The 13,214-nt window shown below is 34.0% G+C and overlaps 1 long non-coding RNA gene across 1 annotated transcript in view; it reads right to left on the bottom strand.

Moving 5' to 3' along the window:
* The window catches only part of LOC146998279 (uncharacterized), a 159,620-nt gene that overhangs the window by 83,929 nt on the left and 62,477 nt on the right, over positions 1-13,214 (bottom strand). The window contains exon 2 of the long non-coding RNA XR_015040413.1: positions 4,654-4,744. This is a non-coding gene — a long non-coding RNA (uncharacterized LOC146998279). The remainder of the gene's footprint in view (positions 1-4,653; positions 4,745-13,214) is intronic.

Genomic DNA, 13,214 nt, shown 5'->3' on the forward strand with positions numbered 1-13,214 from the left:
GAATGGTAACTGTTAAACGATCATTTCCGTAAATATGGATATGTATTGCTAAACTTATTAGTTTAGAATTTCTTGCGCTTTGCGCTTGTTCTCTAAGTGGCATCAACCCGAGTAGAGCAGTTTGTCCTTGATGTTGACTTGCGTACGTATTTACTCGCGGTTTCCTGCCATTTTGTGAGACGCAACTACGAAGAATAAAATGTTGTTCGAATTTTTGCTTATTTTTAAGAAACACTCCAGATACAAATCTTGTTGTTCTTTCACAAGCCTTTAAACCTTATATTTTGAATAAGTCAAGTGTATAAAGGGTCTCCTAGATTCAAAAATTGCGGCCTATCAGATGAAAACTGCTAAGATTTAGACATTTTACGAAATAAAAATAATAGCTTCTTTTTAATTTTTTTATTTAGAAATAATGTCATAAAAATAAGCCTCTGAATGAATAGCAGTTTTAAAATCGTTTAAATGACAAGAAGAGCCTCGAAAATACTAGAAATCGAGTCAATTTTAAAACTAAAATATTTTTATATTGCTGTGTCATATGATGTCCCAAATACAATAAAATAAAAGTATAATTTTTAAATGTAATAGCACAAATTAAAAAATCTGATGTGGACACCACATAGCTTTCTTGTACGGCCTATCAAATTATACACATTTTTTGCTGCATTTGAATTAAACTTATTTTCTCAAATTATTCCAACTTAATCAATCGATTCCGCAAAGCAACTTGAAAATGACATCAGAAGTAGCAAATTTTAAAATTAAACATCCCAGTAATTTTTGTCGTACGAAAGTCAACTTCTTACGCATTTATTTTTTCATAATAAGACATTCCCAAATATAAATAGAAATGACACAGCCCATTAGAAGTTAGATTTCGTTATTTGTCTAAAAAAACTTTAATTTGACATTGGCAAAACATGAATATTTTCGTCATTTAAAACACTTCTGTAATTGGAATTATGCTACGACCAGTTTGTGAAAATAAAGGCCGAGTAAGGACTTTTAAACTGAGTAAATTGATGGGTATATATGTGTATACTTTTCGTATTGCCAATTGCAATACAAAAGAGAGGTGCACAACTAGATGTTACAGCAGACCCATATACAAAATTTCAATGTTCTACGACTAATCGTGTTTTATTTATGCGAGATATGTACCTATGTAGAGATATCACGAAAAAATTCGTTTTGCAATCCGTTTTGGAATAAGCAGTCCTTTATTCTGTCAGAACATACAGATATCATCCAAAAAATAGTTAAAATATATATAATCGTTGAAATCTCATGACCAAAATTTTTCGAAATTACGATACTTCCTTTACTTCGTAAAAGGAACTTATTTTCTCAAATTATTCCAAGATAAACGAGTTGCCCTCAACCTGAAACTGTCCACAACAAAAGGTGTCATTCATGTTATAATGTATTTTCTCCTTATTTTCCGTGTGCCTTTGTGTTTTAATCGGATGTATACTCGATGCATATTCAAGAAGTCCAGGGTTCGAGCACCGGTGAAGGTACTGCACATTTTCACGTCTCCTGTTCCAAAATAAACTAATGACTCTAGAAAGTCTTTGATTTGCATTTTCAACATACCAGCTGAGTAAGTATTTGCATAACTTCATTGAGGAAGTGGTGCATATATTTACAGAATATGATTTAAAGGAAGAAGGAAATTTCATTGGTCATACTTTTTAAACAATTGATAGAACGTTTAAAAAGTTCATAACAGCGGAGTAACAGAATTAAATAGAGGTTCATATTTTGAAGAAAATTATTCTGGAATTTTTGTATTGACCACAGAAATAAGAGTCTGATGACAAAAATGGTCTGAATATAAGAACCTAATATCAGGAGCACTGAGAATCTTTAAGAGGGGATATGGTCGCATATAAAACATATTCAGTAGTTGTGCAGAAGTCGACAACTCAAGCATATTCTTAAGCACTTCTAAAAAATTTTGTAAAAAAAAATTTTTTTCTTTTTCTGTAACATTGCATTTATATGACCTCAGTTTGAATGATTAAACCTTATTAACTACATAATTAACTAATCTTTAAATAATTAATTAATCTTTCCTTTTTCTTATGAAATTCCATCTTCGCATTAAATAAAAGTTTAACTAAACTTCAGTAACATAAATAAAAGGTAAAACTTAAGTAAGTGGTTTACTAATATCTGTGTTTTATAGTAGAACTAAAAATCAGCAAATTTTAGCTACCGATAATTGATAATCAAATACTTAAGTAAGTGCAGTACACAAACTAACTCTTAACGACTAAGTAACACGACTCCAGCTAGCGTGGATTCTAGCCTTGCTCGCTACCAAATACAAAATTAACTTACTTAATACACAGGTCGACTAAGCAGTTGTCTCAGGATAAGCCTCTACATTGTCTGGTTGCCACAACACTCTCTGAAACTACAAATTTACTTGCTGTTTAAATTCCACCTAATTTGCAATCTGATAACGGATGACCGAAGAATTATTGTGTGAGCTAAAATAAACTTTAAAAGCTCCTCTGAATGGTTATTGGATATGTTAAGGCAAAACGAATCAGCGTAATTTTAAGAATGGTTTTATCAGGCTCATAACATTAAAATCAGAAATTATGAAAATTAAATGATGCAAATAATAAAATTGCTTTCATATTTGTGCAACAAATCCTCAATAGCATAAGATACCTACAAAATTTATTATTTTTAATATATTTTCTACTTTTAGGCAAGCATTTATTTATTTATGTGTTATTGTGTTTTTCTCCAAAACCGTTTCCCAATTTCTCCCGCTTTAGGTTCTAAATCCGAGTTGCTGACTTTATTACTGTAACATTTCAGATGTTTCAGAAAGTATTTGTAGCGCCCAACAGTGCGTTTCAACACATGTTTCAATAAAATGCCAAACCTAACGGCCAATAAAATTAAGGTATTTCTTCCAGGAATTGCCAGTATATCTCTCGAGCAAACGCAAAACAATAAATAGTTCTTTATTCCTAATATCTCTCTACGTGTAGGTCAAATGAAATATCTTCCCGCCTGATAATTCTCCATTTCCTCAACGGAATTACAAAAAAATATTCCATGATATTATTTTGTTTCGGAAATATCCTGATCCCCACAAGATTGATGCACCTGGGGATCATCAGATGTAATATTATTTAACTTGTTACAAGATATTTTTATCTTATTTATATTTTACGTTTTATATTTGATACTTATATTAATTGCAAGAATAAGATAAAATGGTATATAGTAATAGTTAAATAACCGTAACCAGTTTAAAATATCATCATTAGTTTATGGGTTTGATAAGCATTCGAATTCTGACGACGTTATTTTTATAGGTCATTTCTACAAATTTTACAAATTGTACATTGTACAAATCTCCTACAACGTCTTTAGGTATATATTAATATATTAACATTGTGAAATCTTTTAATTTCCTATACCTAAAATTCTGTTCCAGAATTCTCCCTTGCATCAGAGATAAAATTAATTGATTATAGCAAAGCTTACGAAGGTTATCTGCCTAAACAAAAGGATAATCTTGTGAAGGACTTTCTAACGGAAAGTGGCTCGTATTCACGTTACATATGAGAAAAACCAACCATACGTTCAACAGCTTTGCCTGGGGAACAAAAGGGGTTGAATTGCCAGTATTCATGATTGAGTCAAGTAGATGCTGTGAAGAAATAGAAATCAATCAAATGTCATGTTATTTAACCAGTAGTCGATTTTCTCTAGTGTCGATTATCAAAGCGTTTAATTTTATTTTGGCATAGTTCGTTAGATCCATGTAACAGTCAACGGAGGCAGCTCGCATGCCGATAACCCTGGACTAGAATCTTACACATGGTTTGAACTTGTGATGTGTAGGGGCGCCTAAAATCTGCTAATAAATATTTTCTAGGTTGATTAGGAAAAATGAGTACGAAAACATTGGTTACTGTCCATCGTTTAATTATGAATCAGACTTTATCTGATAGTTAAGAGCTTAAGGCTATGGTTTGCAAAGTTTGGTATCTTCTTTGCAATCATGAACTGGAACTAAACTGTATATAGACTGGCAGTGAATTATAGTTAAGTCTATAACAAAAACTGAGCCTTGAAAAAGGGTCTAAAAGACATTTCATTAAAACTAAAGAAGAACAGAAGGCACAGTTGCGGCTTACAACTCAGCCAGCACTTACGGTGAGATAACATAAAATTACAATAAGTTCAAATCTAAAATTTTAATTTAAATAAGCTGGTAACCGAAGTCTACACGAATCAATTTAACATGAAGTTGTCTCAAAACTTATCAGCAATTATAATGCAATGCCGAAGACTACAAATCTTATCTCAACTAGCAACCTAGTAACGTGGCCTAGAGAGACAGAACACGTTCGGTCTTACAATCTAAAAAACCTCATTCTAAATACACGAGGTCTAATTTGCATTCTGGCGTGGAAAGGGAAAGAAGAAGTGACGGTAAAGGTCTAAATCTAATAACTGGTTAATTAAAATAATAAAAACCCTACAAATTATATAGCATAGTCCAAGTGCCCGTGTGCTGCTGTCATGCATTCTCTCTTCATATGCCCCGCGAATTCTGTCGTATAGTCTTTAGAAAATGCTATGAAAGAAGAAATGAAGCCTTCTTATACTCACTACATATTCACTTTTTTTGAAGCTCTCCTTTTTCATCTAATTGGTGATCAAAGTTGTCTTTGTCAATATCGAAACATTATGGTTGTCATTTCTGAAATGAGAAAGGACGTAAGTGAAATAAAATGAGAGACATAAAAACTTAATTTTAAAAGTTGAGTTGTCCGGAAACAAAAATAATTGGGTAACATAATAGTGATTAAAATATCTGACACCTATAACAAAGTATAATCTTATCTAAAGCATAACGACATTAATGAGATTAAGTAAAGAATATTAAACACCAATGTAGTACAAAATTCTAAACAAATTTTTAGATAAGTGAGAATGCTTTTAGTTCAAGTGACAGTTATAGAATGGCAGTACCTGTTTACCTATAATATCTATGTGTCTTGTTATAAGGTATGTTCTCCCTCCTTTCTACATGCCTTCATGGTGTAACAGCAGCACACTCAGCGTGTATTCAAGAGGTACAGGTTCGAGTCCCGGAGATGGCATTGCTCATTTTTCGTGTTTCCTACTTCAAAACTCCTAATGACTCAACAGTAGCGCCTGAACTAATAAGGTAGGGAATGTTACTACCAGGATTTGAAGACTGGGTCTCCTAATCCGTAGTCATATTTTAAAAGGGGGAGTATATAAGGTATTTTCACCCTCCTTTCTGCATGCCTTCGTGGTGTAACGGTAGCACACTCGGCGCGTATTTGAGAGGTGAAACTCATTCGGGAGGCCATGATGCTTGCATTATGATTGTCAGATGAATGTTTGTTAATGTGAATCTTGTTTCAATGTGTTCCTTTTCATAAGTGACATTAAGTGTTGTTCATACAAATACTACATACTACTGAATATGAAAATAAAGTGCAATACAAATTCACGGGTTTTGGTAAAACAAGCAGGCAGACATTTTCAATATCCGGGAATGCCAGAAATATTTTCGCCTATTTGATTTACTGAATTTTTGCTTTAGAGCTGAGTTCGATTGAATTTATGTTATTTCCATCTTTTAATGGAGTAGTACTTTCTCAACGTCCGTTGAAAAAGTATTTTTATAAAGATACCATCCCAAAAATCCTTTTCAGCACCAGTGCTTTTATATACGACTCTATTCTAAGGTGGAATTTCTGTTTTTATTAATATATTACAATTATATACATTTTTGTTTTTTCTCGAAGTGAGCCGCAGAATGTGTGTGTGTGTGATTATGGCAAAGCCTCGAGGGCTATCTGCCTAAGGGGAGGGAGGTCTTCGTGGAAGACATTCTAAGGGAACTGGCTGCTATACACGTTACACATGGGGAAAACCATGAAAACGCCAATGCAGCCAGCCCGTTCCCGGGATTCGAACCTCGGACCGAACTACCAGTGTTCAGCGACTTAACCGCTCGGCCGCTGGTGGGCTCGAAGTGGGCCGCAAAAAAAAAAAAAAAAAAAAAAAAATGAGTTAAGGGTCGTGAGATTAACATGCCGGATCTAGATTATTATTTACTTAGAGATGATAGTTTGCATCGATTAAAATTATGATAGCAGTCTTGCTGGAAATATAACATTTTCAAATGCTCAACCTTATTTTTTCTAAAGGATATAATTCATACTATAGAACGTTACTTTGAAAAATACTCCAAAAATTCGTGCATTGGGATGTATGAATTCGCATTTTAGGATAATGTGAACTTTCAATTTTGCATACTCTGGAATAAATGTGAACTTTCATCTTTACTTTCCTTTTACATGATTGCTCTATCCAAGTTGATGATAAAATTTAAATCAATTTCTTTCTTCTTTGCAGTTCTTTACATGCAAAAGCGAAGTCATTCTATGCGTAACACATGCGTAATTTTTCAGATTCGGGCTGCAGCGAATTATGAACCTCAGATCAGTGTAAGTTTCTTTCCTTGGCTTTTCTATGATATTTTAAATGTAAAATATTCACGTGTCTTTCAGAAAATACTAATACTCAAAAATTCGTCCAAGGAAATGAGCTCTTTTGAAGGATGTGATTTCTTGTTACCAAATGGCGGCAACACTCCATTTGCGTCAGAGTTATTTCAGTGCAATCATGATTTGTACTTTTCGAAATGCTTTCCTAAATAAACGCACGCATTAAAGTTCCTGTATAATTTTTCGTTAACAGTAGATGAACAACAACCTCGATGATGTACATCAAAAGCATTTTAAATTAAGCTTAGCGTAAATAGTTGGAAACTATACTACGGAATATAAAGTATTTGTATTCTTAACCGACAAAGATAAAAGGTAGCAAGGTTAAAACACTCTTTGTTGTAAAGATGAATGCAAACACTTAAACCTATGCCAAATAGAACCCATTAACGTTATGAGAAGAGATAAAATACTCAAAACCGTCCATGCAGCAGTTTATTTGTATCAGTCTGTTGTTATTTAAGCTGATCGCGAGTTTGACCTTGTAATATATACTTAAATCTCAATAGCTACTATGTTGTGAACATTAAAATGGTTGAACATTAAAATGGTGTTAAAGAGTAGAAATAATAACATGTGATGTTGTGAACATTAAAATGGTGCTAAAGACTAGAAATAATAACAGAATAAAATGAAACATTATCTCCATTTTAAAAGAGAATTTTTGATAAATACTTACATTTTTTCCTCTTTTTTCGGAACTTTAATTTCCATGAGGTCTATTTGTTTAATATGAAATTCAGGTGCTTAGGTTGTCAGTTATGAATACCTTCATAAATCAACAGAAACTCAATCTATCATTTTCCAGCAGAACTGAGGGAAATAATAATAAATGCGGGAAAATAAAAAATCCGAGAAACTGTTATACATTGCGAGTAATTATATAGTTAACTGAGTTTTTTGTATTACTTGTACTTTTACTTCTCCTTCTATTATCGCCCACCAGCGGCCGAGCGGTAAAGTCGCTGAACACTGGTAGTTCGGTCCGAGGTTCGAATCCCACGAACGGGCTGGCTGCATGGGCGTTTTCGTGGTTTTCCCCATGTGTAACGTGTATATTAGCCAGTTTCCCTTAGAAAGTCCTTCACGAAGGTATCCCCCACCTTAGGCAGATAGCCGTCGAAGTTTAACCATAATCACACACTCACACCTTCTGTTATCTCTCCTCAGAATTCGAAGTAGTTAAAATACAAATAAGAGCAGCGTGAGAGTGCTTTTGGCGACTATTCTGATCATAACTCTTTTACACTTCCTTGCTGCTTAAATTAAGTAATTGGCTTCATCAAGCTGTGGTTGCTTTGTAAATACTTTTACCCGAAACAAGGCTTCGTTACGTGCGTAATATTATTTTTTATTTCTTATTTATTTGATCTGTTCTGAATTTCTCTCAAAGAACGGAGCTGATTTCTGTTATACTTTTATGTAACTATCTAGTTCATGTATTAACAAATAAGTTTATTTTAAAACTTCACTTTGAGTTTTCATTACTGTAGTTAGAAATTAAGATGAGACAATAAGTCGTCTCACTGTCGTTACCATTCTGTTAGTTTGACATTTTAAAACAGTATATAGCCACTCAACTAACGTATTATAAGTATATAATAATATCTATTATTTACAATATGAATACATTACATTCAAGATCTAACTTTTAAAAACAGAAAGTTATACATTTTCTTTGCTTCTCGTCGAAAATTCGAATAACTTGAAAACACGACTTTTGTGACCGAAATGTTTTTCACACTGCGTCATTTCCACTTCACTCACAGAGAACCAACCGCCTAACATTTTTGTAAAGTTTCGTAAGTCTCAATCATTCCTAGAGCCATCTCTTGCGCATTTTATCTTCTTCCTCCATGTATCTTATAGATCACAAACTGAAAAAATAATCCAAAAATCCTAGAAACTCAACAGGAACAAAAAATTAAAAATAAAAATGATAAACTTATTACAACTTGCGAGGAAATAACATTCGGGAATGAAGCTAGTAACGTGAATTTGGAGCGGAGGGCTGTGTACGAAGCTTTACTGCCTTACTACGTTGCAAAAATAGTCCACTGAGAAAGTAACACAATATTAAACATGTACTTCGATTCATTCCCCCTCTTCCCCCCAAACAATCCATGCCGGAAATGGTGAGTCGGGAACGTGATTTACAAGTGATTAATGCGGTAAAACGATAGATTGGGAAACGATGTTTAAGAAAAAGTGTAATATTATTTCTATAATACTTATACAGCTGAGCAAAGTATTGCTGCTACATATATAGTGCTCAAAACCAAAGACTCAGTCTTGTGCTCCTTGACATGATAAAATTCGTGGGCTTGTTCGATTAGGTTACAATCACAACATAAAACGCTTCTTTTGAGACGAACAATGTCGAAGGATACATAACGTAAAACGAATATTACGGGCGTTAAAGATCGAAGTCCTGCTATGTATTTGTCCGTGTATACATAGCTAACATTCTAATAATAACTAAAGATATAAAGTTCTTTTACGTTAACTTCACCAATCATTTTATGATTTAGGTCTTTACTGTCACTTCTCCTTTCCTTTTCCCAACCAGAATGCAAATCATATTAAGAGTATTTCGGCTGAGGTTTTTCGGATTGTAAAACAGACAATGTTTCTGCCTCTCGAGGCTACGTTGCTAAGTAACTCATTTAAGCCTCTATTTGCGTTTTTGTTGCTGACATTTCAATTGTTACGCTGGGGAGACGTTTTGAGGCAATTTGACATTAAACCAATTCAGTAGTGCTTCGTTACTAGTCATAATTTTTAAATTTGAAATTGACTGTTACTTTAAGTTACCTCGCCACAAGTGGTGATTGACCTATAAGCCGGAGATGCGCGTTTTAAGTTCAAATTCTGATTTAATAAAAAGGTTTGTTAAATCTTTTTAAGACTTTGCAGTTAATTTTAGACACAACGACAATTCGCTTTATATCTGCATATAGTTTGGACTTGGTTTATGCTACTGAAGAAAACCAAACTCTGTATAGATTAATATAGGTAAACTAAGTTTTATAGGTAAAATAAGTTTATGTAGGTAAACTCTCGGTAGCATAAACCAAGTCCAAACTCCATATAGAGATTGATAGAGTTGTAAAATGTTTTCTACTTCCTTACAACTTGCCTTTGTAACTGGAGCATGTAATTGGAAAGCACGTCCGGCTAGCAGTGGGAATGTCCGGAGTTCGAATCCTGGCGAGGGCATTTTTAAAGGATTCGAAAATAACTATGGATTTAATATGAAAAAACACTTTAATTTCAGATATTTCCAAAAATTTTAGAAGCAGTTATTCTTACAGAAACGATAGAACTTATTTTCAAAACATAAACTTAAACAGAGTTGAGTTGTAGCTTGTCTTACTCAAACAACCTCCCACCTTGCAATTTGTAAGATACCTACAAATTGCAACAAAAGTTATAAATCAAGTCTATTGGGAATTTTAACACGTCGACTAGCTCTAGTAACAAAATCTGGGATTTTGGGTGATGAATCATCATCTTCACTGGAATCTGACGCATTAGCTGTAGAGCGTAACACTTTCATCCCTTCGATTCAAACTGATTTGTAAAAATGCTTTTTTGATGTCTGACGTTACGCCAATTGCGTTTTTTCGAAACTGCATTATCAATTTGGCTACCAGTTCTAATAAATTTAGCCCCTTTTCTAAACAATTATTCAAGGAATTTCCTTTGGAATCTTTCGTCGACGCATCAAAAAACTGGACGAATATTTGTTGTTGTTGCACCAGTTTTTATCACAGGGTGGTGTGGTAAATAATGTCCCCTTTTCTCGTCTTTATCTACAATTTCAATAATTCCATCCCGAACCCTCTCATTAAATACATCATCGTATTCTCTTAAATGTCCAGATCGTATGAGATTTTTGGTAGTTTACATTAACCGTTTAGTGGCTAATTCCTTATTCGTTTCTAATTCTAGACGTCCACTTTCCCATGGCAAACATACTTCATATCTTTTGTCTTCGTTTCTTTTAATAGTTTTACGGAAAAAATCTACCGTTTCTTCATCGGTTACCTGCCTTGACTTTACTTCTGCAGGACATCTTATACCGATGACATCTAGGCTCTTCCGTCAAATCTAAATTATTAGCATATACAATACTCTCCAAAGATTTTGAGTAGTTTCTTTGTTTACCTTGAAGCGTCCATCCAAGTTTTGTTTTAATAGCTACCAAATTATTATCAATGGGCTCAATTCTCCCAGTCAATAATGCGCCAAGATAATCAGCTCCTATTAATAAGCCTATTTCAGGCACATATTCTCCTGTATCACTTATATATTTTTCTTTTTCAAAATTGGATAAATATCAGGATCCTCTACACGTGGAATCGCACCACATATCTGCTTTTCGTCCAAAACTGAAATAGTGTACTTGAAATTTGAACACAAGCTTTGTAATGTAATATTGTAGACATTATGAGACTCTTGTTTAGTTTCACTGCCCCCCAAAAGTCCATGACTCATCATTTTTTGATCTACAGGTTTCAATCCCAGTTTCTCCGCAATATCTTTTCGTGTGAAAGATCTCTGAGCACCAGTATCAAATAATCCACGAACGACTCCGGACTTGTCACCATTGATGATTTTCACCAATACAAGTAACAATAAAGTTGGAGATTTTTTTGGTGACAAAAGAACCTGTGCATCCGATTCAGATTGTTTGTCTTGTTTTGATTGATTTATATTTGGACACATAATGCTATGGTGTTTTTTCTTGCATATAATACACTTTAAATAAGCTTTGCAGATCTTAGAATTGTGTCCTGGTTTCAAATAGACGAAACAAAAGCAAGCTTCCCTTTTCTTCAATGTTTCCCTTTTCGCCTCCAATGACATCTCGGCAGCCTTAAAACATTCTGAGGTATTATGAAATGACTTATTACAAAATAAACAATGTTTGTTATTTTTCTCAGCTCTTTGCTTTTTATTAGATACAATACAAGCTGCAGTAAGAATTTTTTCTTTCGTTTTAAATTTTTCAAATTGATCATTCGCAAACCCTGATCGAGCAAGTTGTAATCGCTCTTCACTTTCGACTTCCAAACGAAGAAATTCTAATAAATTTCCTAACATGTTCATCTTGTCTTTATTCTCTACACGGTTGTGTGTGCGTTCCCACTCCTTGATAAGAGCTTCTGGCAGAGCTGATTCTACTAAAGGATATAACATTGCTTCATATTTTTCAGACGTTACCCTTAAAGTCTCTAATGCTCGCAGCTGAGTCTCTAATTTATCATATAGAATCCGCAAAGTAAAATTTTCGCCACTTTTCGCTTGCGTTAAAACTAGATTTAAAAGTTCACGAACATAAATTTGAATTAATAGTTCATCTTTAGCAAAACGAGATTTCAGCTGTTCTGTAGCATTGTAATAGTTTTCGCCAAATGATGGAAAACTTGCAACTAAATCTCTAGCCGATGAACCTTCTTCAGTTGCTTGTAAAAGATACTGAAATTTATCATCTGCATCAATTCTATCATCATCATGAATCTTTTTAAATTTTCCCCAGAATCCTAGCCAGTTTTTAATATTACCATCAAAACGTTTCAATTCTAACTTAGGAAGACGGAAATTTCGCTTGGTTTCATTTGCTACACTGGAAATATCGCCCTTTCTTTCAGTGGTTGATAACATTACATCCACTTTTGTTTTCATAGCAATCCACTGATTTCGATAGCTTTCCGTTAAGTCCATATCATTAGAAAATTCATCTTCATTAAAATTTTCCATTTCTAGCCATTTTACTTTAACTTTTTCATCTAACTGAAACAATCTGTCAGCTTTATTATTAAATATGTTAAATACAGATATCAAATCCATGTTACTTACTGCTTCATCTTTTAGAACAGTGTCCACTTCTTTCAAAGAAATTGTGAAATATCGCCGTAATTGTGTTCTTTCCCGTTTTAAATTATCCATAGTCCTGCCCCACGTTGGGCGCCAGTATTTTAAAGGATTCGAAAATAACTATGGATTTAATACGAAAAAACACTTTAATTGCAGATATTTCCGAAAACTTTAGAAGCAGTTATTCTTACAGAAAGGATAGAAATTATTTTCAAAACATAAACTTAAACAGAGTTGAGTTGTAGCTGGTCTTACTCAAACAGGCATTGCAAATTTTCATGTTTCCTGCTTCGAAAAACTAATGCCTCTACAAGATTATTAGCTTCTGTTGAATTAACCATAACTAGAAATAAATAGTAAATTATTCATTACTCTTTTCAGTTTTTCACGTTATACGAGGGCCATCCAGGAAGTAGATTACGTTTCCGTCTGTGTCCGCTAGGGGCGGGGCTAGCGCGGCCATCTTGGGGTCAGAGCGTTGCGCAGCTCAGTCTGCATCTAGCCGTGCTAGTGAGAGGTTCGTGCTGTGCTCCGTTCAGATGCTGTGACGGTTTGAAATGTCTGCGTTAATTGAAAATCCCGCGAGCTGCGAGGTGCGCTCAGTAATAAGGTTTCTGACTGCAAAAAACTGTAAACCGATAGAAATCTATCGGCAGCTTCGTGAAGTGTATGGGGACAACATTATCACTGAAGGTGGAGTGCGTCAGTGGGTCATAAGATTTCAAAATGGCCGAACCAATG

Source organism: Stegodyphus dumicola, chromosome 3 (genome assembly GCF_044657685.1).
Source record: "Stegodyphus dumicola isolate Sdum_Otavi_A_Nest chromosome 3, ASM4465768v1".
NCBI classification, from domain to species: domain Eukaryota; kingdom Metazoa; phylum Arthropoda; class Arachnida; order Araneae; family Eresidae; genus Stegodyphus; species Stegodyphus dumicola.